This window comes from Balaenoptera ricei, chromosome X (genome assembly GCF_028023285.1).
Source record: "Balaenoptera ricei isolate mBalRic1 chromosome X, mBalRic1.hap2, whole genome shotgun sequence".
NCBI lineage: Eukaryota > Metazoa > Chordata > Mammalia > Artiodactyla > Balaenopteridae > Balaenoptera > Balaenoptera ricei.
In genome coordinates, this window is record NC_082660.1 from 124,275,891 (window position 1) to 124,291,565 (window position 15,675).

Genomic DNA, 15,675 nt, shown 5'->3' on the forward strand with positions numbered 1-15,675 from the left:
ACAGAGTCTTAGCCAGTGGACCACCAGGGAAGTCCCTCCTTTACATTCTTTTTTTTTATAAAGATGTTAATTGTTTTTATCTTTTTTTAAAAAAATTATTTATTTTATTTTTGGCTGCATTGGATCTTCGTTGCTGCACGCGGGCTTTCTCTAGTTACAGTGAGTGGGGCTACTCTTCGTTGCAGTGCACGGGCTTCTCACTGCAGTGGCTTCTCTTGTTGCAGAGCACGGGCTCTAGGTGCACAGGCTTCAGTAGTTGTGGCGCACGGGCTTAGTTGTTCCGCAGCATGTGGCATCTTCCCGGACCAGGGCTTGAACCCGTGTCCCTTGCATTGGCAGGCGGATTCTCAACCACTGAGCCACCAGGGAAGGCCCCTCCTTTACATTCTTGAATGTCATTATAATAGCTGTAACAGAAATACCATATAATTGCATTATTATTGTTTAATTTTTAAAAATATATAAATGTATACCTTAAAATTGGAAAAAACTTTTTCGATCTTTACTTGTCCATATCTTCCTAAATATTCTTCCCATGCTCAGAGATCAGTAGTAGTAACATTTTAATGTGCATACCTGAAACTTTTTTCTGTGCATTAACATATATATATATATATATATATATATATATATATATATATATATATATGTTCTCACTCAAATATATAGTTATCTAAAACATAAATAGGATCATCCTATACGCATAATGTTTTGCAGTTTGCTTTTATTTTCCCAAAAACATATCTTGGGAAAATTCTCATGTTAATATATGTAGATCTATATCAATTACGTTATCAATTTGTGTTTCATGATTTTAAAGTCACAATTTATTTAATTATTGACATATTTAGATTATTTCTAAGTTTTTGCCATTGCAAAGAGTAATATACTTCCTTGTAAAACATCTTTGTACATAGTTATTATTGTTCCTCTTACTACGACTAACAGTTTGCATTTATTGTGTGATTACTATGACCAAACAGGTTGCACCATAGATACATTTTGAAGGTAGTATCAGCAAGATTTGCTGCTGGGGTGGATAGGGAGTGTGAGAGAAAGGTAGGAATAAAGAATGACTCCAATGTTTCTGGTCTTGTGTAACTAGAAAGGATGAAATTCTCATCAGCTGAGATAGGGAAGACTGCGGGAAGAGCAGGTTTTGGGAAAGTCAGGGGTTTGATTTTTGATCTGATAAATGTGAGATGACTATTACACATGCAATTACAGCTGTTGTATATACAAATCTAGAGTTTAAGTGAGAGGTATGTATTGGGAGTTATTAGTATATAGATATTATTCAAAGTCATGAAATTGGTTGAGATCACCAAGTGATTAAGTGTGGATTAAAGAGGAAACAAACTCTCTCTCTCTCTCTCTCTCTCTCTCTCTCTCTCTCTCTCTATATATATATATATATATATATATATATATATATGTATATATTTTAGTGGAAAGTTAGGAGAAGCTATATAAATAGCTGCCAGCCAAATGCTATTACAAGTCAGAAGTAATTCTAGGTTTATTCTGATGTTAGCTTTTGTTCCTTTGTGAATCAGTATATGTGGGGAAGTAGTACACATTTGTGGTTTTATATTGAATTAATAAGCAATATATTACTAGGTGCAATTTTAAAAAAAATTTGCACATGTAATATACAAGTGCTGGAAGACCCAGAGTAAAGCAATAATTGATTTCAGATTGGTTTAAGGGGGAAATTTTCTGAGAGGTGAAAGCATCAGCATATAGGGAGCTAAATCTTTAGTAGATGTGTCAATAGTTCATTCCTTTTTATTTCTGAATAGTATTACATCACATGGATATACCACAGTTGGCCCATGCACTTCCTTTTTGGAGTCTTCCAGTTTTTGGCTATTATAAGTAAAGCTGCAGTGAACATTCATGTACAAGTCTTTGTATGGACATATATTTTCTTTTCTCTTTGGTAAATACGTAGATGTGGAATGGCCAGGTCATATGGTAGATGTATGTTTAACTTTTTAAGACATTCTCAACTATTTTCCAAGGTAACTGTACCATTTCACATTCTCTCCAGCAGTATATGAGAGTTCCAGTGCTCCACATACTCACCAACATTTCGTATGGTCAGTCTTTTCAACTTTAGGCATTCTTACAGACTTGTTGTGGTGAGCATCTATTCATATGATTTTCTTTTTTGCCATTGTGTATGTCTTTTTTGGCTATGTGACTGTTTAAATCACTTTTTAATTTTTTATTGGGTTGTTTGATTCCTTTTTATTGCGTTTTGAGAGTTCTTTATACAATATCAGTTCAAGTCCTTTATCAGATATGTGACTGGCAGATATTTTCTCCAAGACTGCGGCTTGTCTTCTCTCTTAACAGTGCCTTTAAAAGATCAGGAGCTCTTCCTAAAACTTAGCAATCCATATTACTGTAAGTATTGTGATAGGTGAATACAATTTATTTCAAAAAGAAAAATAAAAAGGATACAGATACTGAAAAAAAAAGATCAGGAGCTCTTAATTTGGATGACGTCCAAATTAAGAGATGTTTATCATATTTAAAAATTGATGAATAACCCAAGTTAATAAATATTTTATCCTTTTTTCTCTTGAAGTTTTATACTTTTAGGTTTTACATTTAGTTTTTTTTTAACATCTTTATTGGAGTATAATAGCTTTACAATGGTGTGTTAGTTTCTGCTTTAAAACAAAGTGAATCAGCTATACATGTACATATATCCCCATATCTCCACCCTCTTGTGTCTCCCTCCCACCCTCCCTATCCCACACCTCTAGGTGGTCACAAAGCACCAAGCTGATCTCCCTGTGCTATGTGGCTGCTTCCCACTAGCTATCTATTTTACATTTGGTAGTGTATATATGTCCATGCCACTCTCTCACTTCGTCCCAGCTAATCTGCCCCCTCCCCGTGTCCTCAAGTCCATTCTCTACGTCTGCGTCTTTATTCCTGTCCTGCCTCTAGGTTCTTCAGAACCATTTTTCTTTCTTTTTTTAGATTCCATATATATGTGTTAGCATACAGTATTTGTTTTTCTCTTTCTGACTTGCTTTACTCTGTATGACAGACTCTAGGTCCATCCACCTCACTACAAATAACTCAATTTCATTTCTTTTTATGGCTGAGTAATATTCCATTGTATATATGTGGTGCATCTTCTTTATCCATTCATCTATCGAAGGATACTTAGGTTGCTTCCATGTCCTGGCTATTGTAAATAGAGCTGCAATGAACACTGTGGTACATGACTCTTTTTGAATTATGGTTTCCTCAGGGTATATGCCCAGTAGTGGGATTGCTGGGTCATATCATAGTTCTATTTTTAGTTTGTTAAGGAACCTCCATACTGTTCTCTGTAGTGGCTGTATCAATTTACATTCCCACCAACAGTGCAAGAGGGTTGCCTTTTCTCCACACCCTCTCCAGCATTTATTGTTTGTAGATTTTTTGATGATGGCCATTCTGACCGGTGTGAGGTGATACCTCAATGTAGTTTTGATTTGCATTTCTCTAATGATTAGTGATGTTGAGCATCCTTTCATGTGTTTGTTGGCAATCTGTATATCTTCTTTGGAGAAATGTCCCTTTGGGTCTTCTGCCCATTTTTGGATTGGGTTGTTTCTTTTTTTGATATTGAGCTGCATGAGCTGCTTGTAAATTTTGGAGATTAATCCTTTGTCAGTTGCTTCATTTGCAAATATTTTCTCCCATTCTGAGGGTTGTCTTTTAATCTTGTTTATGGTTTCCTTTGCTGTGCAAAAGCTTTTAAGTTTCATTAGGTGCCATTTGTTTATTATTGCTTTTATTTCCATTTCTCTAGGAGGTGGGTCAAAAAGGATCTTGCTGTGATTTATGTCATAGAGTGTTCTGCCTATGTTTTCCTCTAGGAGTTTGATAGTGTCTGGCCTTACATTTAGGTCTTTAATCCATTTTGAGTTTATTTTTGTGTATGGTGTTAGGGAGTGTTCTAATTTCATTCTTTTACATGTAGCTGTCCAGTTTTCCCTGCAGTACTTATTGAAGAGGCTGTCTTTTCTCCATTGTATACTCTAGCCTCCTTTATCAAAGATAAGGTGACCATATGTGCGTGGGTTTATCTCTGGGCTTTCTATCCTGTTCCATTGATCTATATTTCTGTTTTTGTGACAGTACCATACTGTCTTGATTACTGTAGCTTTGTAGTATAGTCTGAAGTCAGGGAGCCTGATTCCTCCAGCTCTGTTTTTCTTTCTCAAGATTGCTTTGGCTATTCTGGGTCTTTTGTGTTTCCCTACAAATGGTGAAATTTTTTGTTCTAGTTCTGTGAAAAATGCCATTGGTAGTTTGATAAGGATTGAATTGAATGTGTAGATTGCTTTGGGTAGTATAGTCCTTTTCACAATGTTGATTCTTCGAATCCAAGAACATGGTATATCTCTCCATCTGTTTGTATCATCTTTAATTTCTTTCATCAGTGTCTTATAGTTTTCTGCATACAGGTCTTTTGTTTCCTTAGGTAGGTTTATTCCTAGGTATTTTTTTCTTTTTGTTGCAATGGTAAATGGGAGTGTTTTCTTAATTTCTCTTTCAAATTTTTCATCATTAATGTATAGGAATGCCAGAAATTTCTGTGCATTAATTTTGTATCCTGCTACTTTACCAAATTCATTGATTAGCTCTAGTAGTTTTCTGCTAGTATCTTTAGGATTCTCTATGTATCGTATCATGTCATCTGCAAACAGTGACAGCTTTACTTCTTTTCTGATTTAGATTCCTTTTATTTCTTTTTCTTCTCTGATTGCTGTGGCTAAAGCTTCCAAAATTATGTTGAATAATAGTGGTGAGAGTGGACAACCTTGCCTTGTTCCTGATCTTAGAGGAAATGGTTTCAGTTTTTCACCATTGAGAATGATGTTGGCTGTGGGTTTGTCATATATGGTCTTTATTATGTTGAGGTAAGTTCCCTCTATGCCTACTTTCTGGAGGGTTTTTATCATAAATAGGTGTTGAATTTTGTCGAAAGCTTTTTCTGCATCTATTGAGATGATCATATGGTTTTTATTCTTCAGTTTGTTAATACGATTTATCACATTGATTGATTTGCGTATATTGAAGAATCTTTGCATTCCTGGGATAAACCCCACTTGATCATGGTGTATGATCCTTTTAATGTGCTGTTGGATTCTGTTTGCTAGTATTTTGTTGAGGATTTCTGCATCTATGTTCACCAGTGATATTGGTCACTTGATCATGGTGTATGATCCTTTTAATGTGCTGTTGGATTCTGTTTGCTAGTATGTTGTTGAGGATTTCTGCATCTATGTTCAGCAGTGATATTGGCCTGTAGTTTTCCTTTTTTGTGATGTCTTTGTCTGGTTTTGGTATCAGGGTGATGGTGACCTTGTAGAATGAGTTTGGGAGTGTTCCTCCCTCTGCTATATTTTGGAAGAGTTTGAGAAGGATAGGTGTTAGCTCTTCTCTAAATGTTTGATAGAATTCGCCTGTGAAGCCATCTGGTCCTGGGCTTTTGTTTGTTGGAAGATTTTTAATCACAGTTTCAATATCAGTGCTTGTGATTGGTCTGTTTATATTATCTATTTCTTCCTGGTTCAGTCTCGGAAGGTTGTGCTTTTCTAAGAATCTGTGCATTTCTTCCAGGTTGTCCATTTTATTGGCATAGAGTTGCTATAGTAATCTCTCATGATCCTTTGTATTTCTGCAGTGTCAGTTGTTACTTCTCCTTCTTCATTTCTAATTCTATTGATTTGAATCTTCTCCCTTTTTTCTTGATGAGTCTGGGTAATGGTTTATCAATTTTGTTTATCTTCTCAAAGAACCAGCTTTTAGTTTTATTGATCTTTGCTATCGTTTCCTTCATTTCTTTTTCATTTATTTCTGCTCTGATCTTTATGATTTCTTTCCTTCTGCTGACTTTGGGTTTTGTTTGTTCTTCTTACTCTAATTGCTTTAGGTGTAAGGTTAGGTTGTTTATTTGAGATGTTTCTTGTTTCTTAAGGTAGGATTTTATTGCTATAAACTTCCCTCTTAGAACTGCTTTTGCTGCATCCCATAGGTTTTGGGTCGTCGTGTTTTCATTGTCATTTGTTTCTAGGTATATTTTGAGTTCCTCAGTGATCTCTTGGTTATTTAGTAGCGTATTGTTTAGCCTCCATGTGTTTGTATTTTTTACAGTTTTTTTCCTCTAATTGATATCTAGTCTCATAGTGTTGTGTTCGGAAAAGATACTTGATACGATTTCAATTTTCTTAAATTTACCAAGGCTTGATCTGTGACCCAAGATATGATCTATCCTGGAGAATGTTCCATGAGCACTTGAGAAGAAAGTGTATTCGGTTGTTTTTGGTTGGAATGTCCTATAAATATCAATTAAGTCATCTTGTTTAATGTATCATTTAACGCTTGTGTTTCCTTATTTATTTTCATTTTGGATTATCTGTCCATTGGTGAAAGTGTTCCATAGAAAGTCCCCTACTATGACTGTGTTACTGTCAATTTCCCCTTTTATGGCTGTTAGCATTTGCCTTATATATTGAGGTGCTCCTATGTTGGGTGCATAAATATTTACAATTGTTATATCTTCTTCTTGGATTGATCCCTTGATCATTATGTAGTGTCCTTCTTTGTCTCTTGTAATAGCCTTTATTTTAAAGTTTATTTTTTCTGATATGAGAATTGCTACTCCAGCTTTCTTTTGATTTCCATTTGCATGGAATATCTTTTTCCATCCCCTCACTTTCAGTCTGTATGTGTCCCTAGGTCTGCAGTGGGTCTATACAGCCAAAATCACACAAAGAGGCATACACATACACACTCACAAAAGGAGAAAAAGGAAAAAAATATATTTATCTTTTGGGAAGTCTGAGGTCTTCTGCCAGCGTTCAGTAGGTGTTCTGTAGGAGTTGTTCCACATGTAGATGTATTTCTGATGTATTTGTGGGGAGGAAGGTGATCTCCACGTCTTACTCCTCTGCCATCTTGAAGGTCTCTTGCCACAGCCCCGCAGTCTGTCCCTTGGTTGTCACGGCCGTCCATCGGTCCCACAAGCCTCGGAGGGAGGACGAAAGAGATGTCCCCATGGCTGGGACAGGCTCTCAGCAAGGCGATGGGAAGGACGCGAGTGAGGAGCCGAGGCAGCTACAGCCGCTCCTGCAGCAGATGCCACTGATTCCCCCAGGCCGGAGGTATCGGAGAGGCCATGTCCTCAGGATTGCGGCGCCCGGAGCACAGCGCTTGCCTCTGGTGCAGTGGCTGAGTGCCAGGATGCGGCGGGCTGGGGCTGCAAGGCCTACATTTAGTTTTGTGATTTAATTTTTTATTTGGTGTGAGGTATAGATCAAAATTTATTTATTTCTTTTTACATACAGGTATCTAATTGCTCCAGACTCCATTGTTGAAAAAACTATTTTTTCTCCTATAATCTTCCTTTACATCTTTGCCTATCATCCGTTGTCTCTATATACATAATGTGTGGGTCTATTTCTGAACCCTCTATTCTGATCCATTGATTATTGTTGCTTTATAATAAGCTTTGAAATCAAGTAGTGTAAACTTTCCAACTTTGTTCTTCTTTTAAAAGTTATTTTGGCTATTCTAGATTCTATTTCTGTATGAATGTTAGACTTACCCTATCAATTTCTATAAAAAAGCTCTTTTTGAAGTTTAATTAACATGGTGTGAAATCTGTAAATGAATTTAGGAAGAACTGATATCTTAATATTGAGTCTTCGAACTCATGAGGAAGGTTTATATCTCCATTTATTTCATTAATTTCTCTGTGCAATGTTTATAGCTTTTAGTGTACAGATCCTATTTTGGTATAATTGTAGGTTCATATGCAGTTGTAAGAAATAACAGAAAGATCCCAGTATACTCTTTACTCAGTTTCCCTTAATGGTAATAATTTGCAAAATTATAGTACAACATCACAACCAGGAAATCGATATTGATACATCTACCATATTCAGATTTCTCCAGTTTTACATGTGGTATATGTGTGTGTGTGTATTTAGTTATACAATTGATCATATGTGTAGATTCATATGAAGACCGCCACAGTCAACATATAGAAGAGTGCCGTCACTATAAGAATCCCTCCTGTAGCCCCTTTATAGGCACACTCACTTCCCTCTCCCCTGAATTCTGTAACCCCTCGCAACCACTAATCTCCATATCTGTAGTTTTGTTGGTTCAAGAAAGTTATATAAATGGAATCATATGGTATGGAACCTTTTTAGAATTTTTTTTTTACTTAGCATATTCTCTGGAGATCCATTCAAGCTGTTGTGTATATCAGTAGTTACTCATTTTTTATTGCCGAGTAGTATCCCATGGCACCATGATTTGTTTGACTGTTCACCTATTGAAGGACATCTGGGTTGTTTCCAGTTCCCAAACTAGTAGGAATAAAGCTTCTATGAACATTTGATTAAGGGTTTTTGTGTGAGCATAACTTTTCCATTCTCTGGGATAAATGCCCAGGAGTGAAATTACTGAGTTTTATGGTAATGGCATGTTCAGCTTTGTTAAGAAACAGCCATAATTTTTTGCAACATGGTTGTACCAGTTTACATTCCCACCAGCAATGTATGAGTGATCTAGTTTCTCTGTATCCTTGACAGCATTTGGTGGTGTCACTATTTTTATTTGTCATTCTGATAGGTATATAGTGATATTATGATTTTAATTTGCATTTTCTTGATGGCTAATGATGTTGAACATCTTTTCATTGCTTTTTGTCATCTTCAGTAAAATGTATGTGCATGTCTTTTGCCTATTTTGTAATTAGGCTGTTTTTGTTTTGTTTTGTTTTACTGTTGAGTTTTGGGAGTTCTATGTATGTTCTTCATACAAGCTTTTGTCAGGTATGTGGTTTTCAAATATTTTCTTCCAGCTTGAGTTTTCATGATCTTCTCAGGGTCTTTTGAAGCACAAAAGTTTTAAATTTTGATGAAGTCAAAGTTTAAAATATTTCCCTTTGTTGATCATGCCTTTGATATCAAATCTAGGAACTGTTCACCTAGTCCTAGGTACCAAAGCTTTTCTCCTATGTTTTTATCTAAAAGTCTCATAATTTTCCATTTTACATTTAAGAGCATGATCCATTTTGAATTAATGTTTGCATAAAATGTGAGGTGTACGTCGAAATTTGTTTTCCCTGTGGAAATTCCTTTTAGGGGAGCTTTTAAATTATGAATTCAAATTTTTTAATGGATTATAGGATGGCTCAGATTGTCTATTTCATATTGGTTGAGTTTTCAAAACCATTTGTTCTGGTTGCCAAATTTATGAGTGTGAAGTCATTCATATTCCCTTATTATATTTTTACTAGCTGTAGGACCTATAGTGATATCCCTTGCTTTATTCCAGATGTTGGCAATTTGTATCTTCTTTTTAAAAAAATCTTTATCAGTCTTGTTAGAAGTTTATTAATTTTAATAATCTTCTAATAGAACAATTTTTCATTAATTTTCTCTATTTTCTTTTTTAAAATTTTCTCTATTTCTGCAATTACACTCATCCCTCAATATCTGCAGGGGATTGATTCCAGGACCCACCCCCCCATACCAGAATTTGCCGATGGTCAACTCAAGTCCCTTATATAAAATGGCCTTTTGTACCATCAGCCCTCCATATTCCGCAGATACTTTATCTGTGATTGTATCTTTATCATTTCATTGTTTCTGTTTGCTCTGGGTTTATTTTGCTCTTCTTTTTTCCTAGTTTCCTGAGGTGGAAACTTAAATTATTGATTTGTGACCTTTTCTTGTTTCTAACATAAGCATTTACTTCTATAAATTGTCCTCTCTGTACTATTTTGGCAGCACCCCACAAATTTTGGTATGTTGTAATTTTCATTCATTTTTATAGGCCTCTGATAACAAAACTAGATAAAACAGTACAACCAAAACAAAACAAAATGACAGACCAATATCTTGAACGACTCTATGCACAAAAACCCTCCACAAAATATTAAGCAATTGTATCCACCCATGTATAAAAATAATTATTATACCATGACCAAGTAGGATTTGCTCCAGGTATACAAGATTTGTTCAACATACAAAAATCAATCAATGTGATCTGCTGTGTCAACAGGCTAAAGAAAAAACAATATGATTTAAGAAACTCATGGGAAAAAAGATAGTTTCTTATATTTACCCATTCCACTGTTCTTATTTCTTTTCTGAAGTTCCAAACCTTCTGTCACAATTTCTTTCCGTTTAGACATCTTCCTAAAACCACCCTTTAATGATAACTTTTTTTGGGAACAGATTCCTAGTTTTCCTTTGTCTGAGAATGTCTCTATTTCACCTTTATCCCTAAAGAAGAGTTTCATAGAATATCAAATTTGTGGTTGACTAGGCCCACCTGGCACTGTTGGGTGGGGGTGGAGGCTCATATCATTGCCAAACTCTGTGGTGTCACCAATATTCTCGCCTACATTGTTTAACACTATGAACTTTGAAAAGTATTTTCCTTTTTATAAAAATTGAAAATAGTTGACGTACTATTTATATTATGTGAGTTTCAGGTGTTCTACATAATCATTTGACATTTGCATACATTATGAAATGATCACCACGATGATCTAGTAACCATCTGTCCCCATACAAAGTTATTATAATATTATTGACCACATTCCTTATGCCATATATTACATCCCTGTGACTTATTTATTACATAACTGGAGGTTTGTACTTCTTTATTCCCTTCACCTATTTTGCGCCCCCCACACTGGCAACCACCCATTCATTCTCTGTATCTATAAGTCTGTTTTCATTTTCGTTTTGTTTGTTTTGGTTTTTAGATTCCACATCTAAGTGAAATCATACAGTATTTGTCTTTCTCTGTCTGAAATTTTAATTTACATAAACTCATATGATTCCTACCCCAGAATTGATATAGTTACCCCAGTTTTACATATGAGGAAATAGTTTGCTGACATATTAAAAGAGTTGCTCAAGATAACACAAGAGTAGAAAGTGAGAGAGGAAAGAGAACCTACATCTTTCACCTAGAAGTTCAAAGATTCCTCTACTCTGGGACACCATCTCACTTCATCTTCATGGCCAATCAGTTTCCAGATCCCACCATTTCTTCTTCTTTTTAAAAAAATTTTTATTGGAGTATAGTTGATTTACAATGCTGTCACCATTTCTTCTTTTGCTCTAACTCTTGGATTTGTCCCCTCCTATCCATTTACGGTGGCCACTCCTTTTCACAGATCTCTATCACCTCATCTGGATGGGCACAGTAACCCCTTAGGGAGGGCTTTGACAATTGACAATCGAGTTGCTACCATCCTACTCTGAAATCTTTTAACTATATCTGGAATAGTTCACATCACCTATTTAGAGGCATACATGCCAAAAAGTCTGGTTGCTTCCAGCTCTCCCCAGTATTGCTGACACTGGTGTATATATATATATCTATATTTATATTTATATTTTTATATTTATATATATTTATATATTTATTCACCAGGTGTCTATACAGATATTCTGTGATTCTGTGATTGTAGAAATGAAAAGGGCCTGAATCACTAAATGACGACCACAAAGGTGCAGTAGGGAGTGTTTTGTTTTGAGCTGAGTCATTCTGAACCTTTGGCCTCTGATAGTGCTTCAGTCAGTTAGCTGTTTTATGCCTCTTTCCTTATGCCCAGCCCCATTTCAATTTTGAATTTTCTAGTATCACTTAACTCACTTCTCTTTAAAAGCTATTTTGTAATAATGTGTCATTTATATGTAAACTTATGACCTTTTCTTGTTTGCCATAAAAGAATGCTCATTGGTATGTATCAGCTGAAATATGGTTTTTGTCATTCTACTAAGAGGTAAAGAGTCACTAATATGGTCTCTAAGTCCTAAAAGACTTTAATACTTCTTTGCTTATCTTTGATCAACTTGGTTATAGAACTCTAATTATATGAAAAATGTAACTATCATAATGTCAACCACATTTAACCTTCTTGATATCCCATGATTCTTTGCACTAAGGGCGTAAGGCCAGGTCTTTGCTGACTGCTTGATAACTGAATGAGTGATTATTCTCCTTGTTAATGGACAATGATATAGAAAACTCTTCAATATGTACAGAATATTAATGAGAAGCTGCACAAGCTGAGATAAGACTATAAGATGCTGCAAGCAATCACTTATAAGAACATTACAAAAAATATTACTCGTCAAGGATGTAGCCAGACCCGGGGTCTCTGTGTGACGAATGAGGAGGAAAAGGGCGAGATACACTCTTACTGTGAATGACGGAGTAATTCACAAACAACACTTCTCCCATGGTTTCTAATATTGAGTTTTCCATTTAAATTAAAAAAAAAAAACTTTGTGAGATAGCACTGCAGATTGTGAAATGGGGAAGGGAAATATCTTGCTTCCTTCTCAGCCTCTGTAATCCTTTCTGTGCCGGCTACAGTGTGTCAAGTATCTGTCCTTCATGAAAAATATCACCAAGATGACCTGCTGAAAGAAATTTCAACCAACTCCAAGAAACTGGCCCAGCCACAACACTGTGAATTTCCTCAATTTTGTTTTCAGTCTGGGATACTGTCTCTAATTGGAAAATTTAGGAAAGCCATTTTTGTAGTCGATATACTAGCATTTTTGGACGATATACTAGAAAAGGGGGAATGTTCATTGGATATTGTTTAATTCTCCACTTCAATTCACTTGGGCTCTGTAAATAGGATCTCTGAGTCAGTTCTAATGGACACATGGAATGTCACAGCCACAGGGGGCTGAGAGATCATTTAAGCCTGTTTTTCTCAACTGAGTAATGTAGAGATCACTTTTAAAGGGGAAAAAATTCTTACTAATCCCCAGTGTTGACTTAAATTATTTTCATAATGCTGTTAAAATAAGAGTGTAATAATATAAATGAATTGAATAATATAACATGTAATATATTTATATATAAATATATATTTTAAGTAATACACATAAAATTAGGTATAAACTCCTCATACATAGAACACATGTGATGATTCCCTTCTCCCACTCCTTTCTTCTAGTCAAAGAAGGACACCTGCATCCTATACAGAGCTTTTGTTTGGCAAGAACACATCTTTTGTCTAATACGTCCACCTTTGTGGGGTTTTTTGTCTAGCTTTTAACAATTACAACACTTGGTTTCCATTCAGTTGGTTAACACAAACCCATAAATGGGCAGAAAAATAGCATGACAGCACTTGATTATAAGAATATACCTTTGGAAACTTTTAGATAAATTATCATAGAAATGAAAACACAAAATTAGAATATTCTAATAGCAATGGACAAACAATCTCCCATGATACATCTTCAGAGCCTAGTTTAAAAAACATCCATTTACAAAAGGAGAACTGTTAAAAGTCATAAACAAGCCAAAAGTAGAGCTGGAAACAGAATCCATAACTGAACCAGTTTCTCGGAATTTAGTACAGCAAATTTTCTGCAAAGCGATACTGATTTTATTTGTATGCTTTAAATGTATCCACTCTAAGACTAAAAGCAGAATAATGCCACTTCATGTTATCTCTCATAATGTTTGGAGTTTTACATCACTTAGGGATCCATGAAGCTTTGTCTATCCGCTGTTATTAGCTGTTTTTTTGTTTTTGTTTTTTAAGTTTATCCCTTCATTTTTGGAAGGCCTTTTTTTTTTTCTTTTAAATTTTTATTTATTTATTTATTTATTTATGGCTGTGTTGGGTCTTCGTTTCTGTGCAAGGGCTTTCTCTAGTTGCGGCATGTGGGGACCACTCTTCATCGCGGTGCGCGGGCCTCTCATTATCGCGGCCTCTCTTGTTGCGGAGCACAGGCTCCAGACGCGCAGGCTCAGTAGTTGTGGCTCACGGGCCTAATTGCTCCGCAGCATGTGGGATCTTCCCAGACCAGGGCTCGAACCCGTGTCCCCTGCATTGGCAGGCAGATTCTCAACCACTGCGCCACCAGGGAAGCCCCAGCTGTATTTTACTTGAAATCTTATTTGTTGTGACAATAGAATGGCGTCTTATTTTTATGTCCATGCCATTAGTGTTCAAGGTACGAGTAACAGATGATAATAGGAAATTTTCTGGAAAAAAAAACAGCTTAGGAAAAAAGATCAAGGCTCCTGGATGTACTGCATTTGGCTAAGGCAATATGAGTTTAGATAGTTGGAACAGTGACAACTTCTAAGATTTGTAGGTAGCTGTTATTATGGAGGTTCTAAATTCCACCTTTGGGGACAAAAAATAAAGGTCACTGGACGAGGAGTTAACCACATTTCCCCCCTTGACCTTTCTTTCCCCACATGTAAGATGAGGCAGTGGGTTAAGTGATCTCTGAAAGCTTTCAACTCTGATACTACGTGTTGTTATAAATCAGCAGTTTAATTGCTGCCCTGCATTTTAAAAATAAATTTATTTTATTTATTTATTTTGGCTGTGTTGGGTCTTCGTTGCTGCACGCGGGCTTTCTCTAGTTGCGGTGAGCGGGGGCTACTCTTCGCTGCGGTGCACAGGCTTCTCATTGCGGTGGCTTCTTTTGTTGTGGAGCATGGGTTCTAGGCGTACGGGCTTCAGTAGTTGTGGTTCGTGGGCTCTAGAGCGCAGGCTCAGTAGTTGTGGCGCACAGGCTTAGTTGCTCCGTGGCATGTGGGATCTTCCCAGACCAGGGCTCGAACTCGTGTCCCCTGTATTGGCAGGCAGATTCTTAACCACTGCGCCACCAGGGAAGTCCTGCCCTCATTTTTTCACTTTATTTCCTCCTATAATTTTGTTCTAGGTTTTGACTGAAATACAGTATAACTAAACAAAATAGAGTTTGCTCTGAGCCTTTTTTGATGCCCTTAAAATCAGAGAGATATAAAGTGTTTCATGCTGCATAATTACATAGATTGATAACAACTTCATTGGATTCAATTTTACTTGATAGTCCTTATATTTTTTTATTATAAAATTTAGCTTAATTATAAGTTTCAAGCAAAATTCCATGGTGTACATGTATAGAGACAGAGATTACAGAAATAATTTGTCGCTGTCACCATCAAATGACACATGCAATGATGTTTATGTGACACCTTGAAAGATGGATAGGGTTTGGAAGGCCAGTGGATAAAAATAGAGGGCATTCGAGGCTGAGGAGGAGGCTGGCCAGATGAGCCTGGCATTTTCATGGAACAGTAAAGAGCAAGGGAGTGGTGGCGAGAAGGGAGAAATTCAGCAAGACTTTCGAGAGGAGCCAGGCTGCAGAGGGTCTTGGATGTCAGGCAGGGACTTTGAGCTTGCTAAGCAGACAAAAGGATCCATCAGGGCTTTCTCTTGCCTGTGTGTAGATGTTCCCAGCTCAGCATTCAATAATGGGCCTGGGTCCAGTCCTGCCCAGATCAGTTGGTTTTGTTCATCCTTTGGGGTGATGTGCTCTTTCTTTCCTCGAAAGCTCCCTTCGCACTTTGTCCCTTCTTAGGGGTTGCTTTAGGTGACCTTGAAAAACCATTCGGCCTTTAGTTTCCTCATCTGTGTAGTGAGGACATGAGGGTAGATCTGTCTCTCAGTCTCTTTCTTGCTTTGTCTCTCTCTTCCCTAAGACACTTGAGTGATGGTATGATCTCATCAGTGAAGTGTCTCACTACAGCAGCTGTTATGTACCTGTGTGAAGGTGGCATGAGTGTAGTTTGGGAAAACAAATCCCACAGATG